The sequence below is a fragment of the Borostomias antarcticus genome, assembly GCF_949987555.1.
Source record: "Borostomias antarcticus genome assembly, chromosome: 26".
Lineage (NCBI taxonomy): Eukaryota > Metazoa > Chordata > Actinopteri > Stomiiformes > Stomiidae > Borostomias > Borostomias antarcticus.
This window is the reverse complement of record NC_140259.1, coordinates 4,065,041-4,069,113: the sequence shown is the minus strand read 5'-3', so window position 1 is coordinate 4,069,113 and position 4,073 is coordinate 4,065,041.

The window sequence follows — 4,073 nt, the reverse complement described above, 5'->3', positions numbered from 1 at the left end:
TATCAAGGAAGTCTGATGGATGCTGGTCTCACCATTAGCCTGTTTAGAGACTTTTGAGAAGGGGCGAACCTTGGCCCCAGGGTGAAATCTCTTCTACAGGTCTCTGGCAATGCCCTCACACAGCTCGCAGGCTTTCAGAGATTCTTCAAAAACAGTTGCAGTTGAGCTGTTCAAGATTTTGGAATGTGAAGGTTTTCAAAAAGGTTTTTCTGTGCTGGGGCGTATCTGCTCAAATATTGTACTTTAACTTTTAAAGCTAAGCTGCAGTGCCTCTGGGGATGGCAGATGACTTCACGAGGCTGGTCAATAATGTGAGGCTAGTCATCTGTTTTAGTGGTATTCTGGGTTTGGGCTGCAAAGGCTCTCACAGACCGGGAGACAAGGTTGGGAAGATGAAGACAGTATTGTATAACTTTATACTACACTCCAGTAGATCCCTGGGCTCACGAGAGATGAATGGTGCCTCCACACCTTGGGAGAACAGATGACACAGTGGTCCTGAGACTGATGAGACCTTTCCAATTCTGACCTGATTCTGGAAGCTGAAGGTTCTTTGTCTTCTTGTGTCTGATCTTTCTGATTATAAGGAGATGCTAAGATTCATCAGCAGGGTTTTTGAGATATGAGTTTTGAGAAAATGAGCCAAATTCAGCCACAAACCCCCATACACACAAATGAACTCCCTACAGTACTTCTCTCAGGTTTGTTTATTAAAAAAGGTTTATGAAAAAAAATACATCATGATCAAGTTTAAAATGCAGCTGTCCAGACATCCAACCAACAGTCACCAACAAATACATTACCATCCCATCCCAGTGTTTGTTCCATGTCTGATGCACATTTCAAGTCTCGTCGTAATATGCGAGCTATATCGTGAGGGAATGGATGAAGGACTTAAACAAACTGATTGTAAGGACTATATATTGGAGAATTCAATCAATCAATCAAAGCTTTATTTGTATAGCGCATTTCATACCCAGAGGCAACAAAATGCGCTTTACAGAGAACAAGGGAGGTGGGCATACGACCCATTCTCTACATATTCCAGAGGGAAGCAAAAAAACAGTTATCACCCGGGGGCCAGATTAGAATATTGAGAATATTATTCAAAAAGAAAAGGGCAGGATTGCTTGAAAGTTCAGACTGGTGTGAGGAAGGTACTATTTGGTCGGGAACAAAAAGTCCGCTTGGCTGATTAACTATCGTATCCACTAAGATGCTATATAGCTCAAACTCGTAAATCTCCTGTCTGATTGTTATGTGAAGTGAACACAGCATTACAATGTAGGCCTTTTCCTAGTTTTTTCAAAAGCCTCTGGATCTGCCTATTACACTAGAACACAGCTCCAGATTTTGAGTGCTGAAACGTAGCCCCAGCCGTATCCTGAGGCCTCTGGGTTCGAGCTTCATTTTGGCTGCGGTATTGTCATTGCTAGGCACAAATGTAGGCGAAAACGCAGTAGTGTAATCAAGGCCTAAGAAACCAGGTCCATTCCAAATTCCACGACAGGTCTTTCTCTTTCTCCAACTCCCTTCTCCTTCATCTATCTCTTCTTCAATAGCTGGTGGTGAACCTGAGAGGAGAGAGAAAGGGGGAATGAGAAAGAGAGAAAGTAGGGAGGGGGGGGGGTGGGTTTGTGTGGAAACTCTTCTTGTACTGTTCTCTATGTGTCGTTGTACAGTATGTCTAGTTGCCTTCCAGGGACAATAAAGATGTTCTGAATATAAACAATAAAGATGTTCAGAATATAGACTGATTTTCAGATCATAAAAGTCAATTTGATATCAAATTTATATTGTTGAATCTCTTTGTCTTTTATTATTGTCCTTGATTAGCTCTGCGTTGTGTTTTCTCGTTTCCAATAAAAGACAGACCCCCAATCTCTAGATGTACCACACAGTCCAGTGTCTCCTTTCTCAGGTGTTCCAAATGAATCTCTCCAACACGGGATTTGAGTATAAGCATAGCGGTTTATTCCAGAAGGTATAACATACAAAAGACGATGGCATGCCTAATGTACAGTTGACCACTCTGTATGCTGTCTGAACCCAAATCAAAGCACATACACACTGAATAGTGGTTTTAACCTTTGGAGAAGGGGGGGTGTCCCACACCCCCCTCCTTCATTCTACACAAAGCTGTCTCTCTCTTCTCAAAAGACGGCCTTGAAGCAAAGATAGGATGAGGAGCCTGACGCTCTGACGTATCTAAACAGTCGGTGTTTGTACACCACATGTGAGCATGTCACCCTTGACCTAGGTAACATGTAAATCTGTCCGGTGGAGATACGTCCTCTCCCTAGTACTTACCTAGGCTTACACATATTCAGATTAACATTTCTTTATACAGCCAGCTCTATACATTTTCATCAATATCAAACACACACACACACACGCACACGCACACTATTGCTTACAAAGATGGGGTCCTTTTTGAGGCAGGCTTCAGTGAACTCACAGCTCTTGGATGAACTGTATGAACACGCTGGTGTCTCTTTAAGTGTCCTAAAGAAGTGAAGTTCTTTCCACACTGGTCACAGTGGTATGGCTTCTCTCCTGTATGAACACACTGGTGTCTCTTTAATTGTCCTAAAGAAGTGAAGTTCTTCCCACACTGGTCACAGTGATATGGCTTCTCTCCTGTATGAAAACGCTGGTGTGTCTTTAACTCTGCTGACGTAGTGAAGTTCTTCCCACACTGGTCACAGTGATATGGCTTCTCTCCTGTATGAAAACGCTGGTGTGTCTTTAACTCTGCTGACGTAGTGAAGTTCTTCCCACACTGGTCACAGTGGTATGGCTTCTCTCCTTTATGAACACGCTGGTGTGTCTTTAAGTGTCCTGACATAGTGAAGTTCTTCCCACACTGGTCACAGTGGTATGGCTTCTCTCCTGTATGAACACGCTGGTGTGTCTTTAAGCTTCCTGAATGAGTGAAGGTCTTCCCACACTGGTCACAGTGGTATGGCTTCTCTCCTGTATGAACACGCTGGTGTGTATTTAAGCTTCCTGAATGAGTGAAGTTCTTCCCACACTGGTCACAGTGGTATGGCTTCTCTCCTGTATGAACACGCTGGTGTGTCTTTAAGCTTCCTGAATGAGTGAAGGTCTTCCCACACTGGTCACAGTGGTATGGCTTCTCAAATGTATGAACACTCTGGTGTGTATTTAAGTTTCCTGACTGAGTGAAGGTCTTCCCACACTGGTCACAGTGATATGGCTTCTCTCCTGTATGAAAACGCTGGTGTGTCTTTAACTCTGCTGACGTAGTGAAGTTCTTCCCACAGTGGTATGGCTTCTCTACTGTATGAACACGCTGGTGTGTCTTTAAGTTTCCTGATCTAGTGAAGTTCTTTCCACACTGGTCACAGTGGTATGGCTTCTCTCCTGTATGAACACGCTGGTGTGTATTTAAGTTTCCTGACTGAGTGAAGGTCTTCCCACACTGGTCACAGTGATATGGCTTCTCTCCTGTATGAAAACGCTGGTGTGTCTTTAAATCTGTTGACGTAGTGAAGTTCTTCCCACACTGGTCACAGTGGTATGGCTTCTCTCCTGCATGAACACGCTGGTGTGTATTTAACTCTGCTGACGTAGTGAAGTTCTTCCCACACTGGTCACAGTGATATGGGTTCTCTCCTGTATGAACATGCTGGTGTGTCTTTAAGTTTCCTGACATAGTGAAGTTCTTTCCACACTGGTCACAGTGGCATGGCTTCTCTCCTTAATGAACACACTGGTGCGTCCTGAGATTAGCCTTTAGACTGAAGTTCTTCCCACACTGGTCACAGTGGTACGATCTTGGCTTGTCAATGTCTCTCTGCCTCTGGCCAGGAGCTGCAGTGAGCGGGGTGTTGGAGGTGGTGAAAGGGAGTGATCAAGAGGAGCAGGTTGGGAGAGTCTCTGGTCAGATCTCTCCGTTCCTTAGCAGAGAGATGAAGAGGTTGTCATGGCTGCTCTTGATGTGATTGTGGAGTGAGATCTGGGAGTTTTAGGAGAATTGGCACTCGGACCAGGAGTACACCTGGGGCAAGTCTGACATCACTTCTGGGATTGAGAGTGAAAGGGAGACA